Here is a 1718-nt window from a genome sequence, read left to right on the forward strand (position 1 = left end):
TAACAGTGGATAAACAAAGTTTAAACATCATATTTAAAACAACCATAAAACTAACACACAATGAAAAGCAAGTTATGAACCGAAAGCAAGTTACGTAGCAGGAGAAACAAAAGTAAATAAATAAACAAAATAACTAGAAAGTCAAATAGAGGACCAAATTGATTTACTTCGTATATGTGATTGCTGCATACGTAGCCTCAAGAACGAAGTCATATGTCCTCTTCAATCGCAACAATCGTGGTGGCTGAAGGAATGGCGGCCATCTTATCTTCGTAGGTATTTTCCGTGCGTATTTTTTTTATTCGTGCCACCCCCCATTTGATCGCCTAACAATTATTATATAGATCATAATTACATGAATGATCCTCCAACCTTCAAGCATTGCACAACTTTATCCCGTTATCTTTCAACTTTTAGCATGTTACAACTTTAGCCCTTTATCTTTCAACTTTATTTCAAAGTTTACTTTAGCTTTTGATTTTCGTCCAGCAAACTAACTTCAACTTCCAAGTCGATTTTGAACTAGAAAACGACTGAATTAGTGAAAACTCAAAACATGAAACTTGTGGATAATTGTGTCTAGTTTCCGAAACATCTTGAATCGCCTAAGTCGGAGTCCCGAGGAGCCGGATATGATGAAAACACTGAGACGTGGTCAATCTGCCAAACATCTTTTATTCACCTTATTTTCTCGTGATGAATTTATCTTCTTTCAAATCCGTCAATTCCTTGCTGAAACCATTTGGACATTATAATATGAGTCCAACTCCCACCAAGACTCGTTGAATAAGTGGTGGGGGCCTAAGAAGCCTAGGCAATCTTGTATACACCAGATAAAATCCATCAATTCCTTATAAATTTTTGAACTTCATAAGAGGAAGTCAAACTCCCACCATGACCCGTAGACTAGGCGGTGGGGAACCCATGAAACTCGAGTTGCACTTGTGATGACAAGTGGTGATGGAAGCCGTCAATTCAAATGAGAAGCACATGATGCTATATTATGGATTCCATGCAAGAAAACCATCTCCCACCAACCTGTAGAATAAGATGAGGGGACCTAAAAAAACTTAGGTGAACTTGTAAAAAACAAGTTAATGAGCCGTCAATTCCTTTAAAAACTTTGGACTTCATAAGAAGAAGCCCAACTCTCATCGTCCAATAGAATAAGAGATGAGGAACACATGCAAGACAGGTCAAAAACCCAACTTTATGGGCACAAAAATACCAACCGGGAAATATTATGTTGATTACACTCATTAACATACATTTATCTTTTTAAGCTCAAAAAATGATATAAATGGTAAAATACGGGGACAAAAATAAGTTTTTTAGTTCATTTAATGATCGAAAAATGACCACTAAACACATCCCCAAACTTTAAACATTGCTCGTCCCGAGCAATAAAAATAGAATAAAAAAATACTCCCTGATGGCATGTCATCTCACATGATATGATAAACCAAGAACGCATATCGTGACGGCTGATCTCTAAGCATAGGCCGAACATTTTTCCTTACCACGACTCTCACTTCACCATTAACTACACGGATAGCAAACAAGGGCTCCACACTTGATAAATTTATTAGAACAAAACAAATAATAAGAAATAAAAAAAACAATGATGCAAAAATGAAAATAATTGAAATAAACAAAAAACAAATATAAAACAAAAGCAAAAATAAAACAAAAATAATAATACTAATACTAATAAAAAT

Source organism: Lactuca serriola, chromosome 4, assembly GCF_051521515.1.
Source record: "Lactuca serriola cultivar US96UC23 chromosome 4, Lser_US96UC23_V15, whole genome shotgun sequence".
NCBI classification, from domain to species: domain Eukaryota; kingdom Viridiplantae; phylum Streptophyta; class Magnoliopsida; order Asterales; family Asteraceae; genus Lactuca; species Lactuca serriola.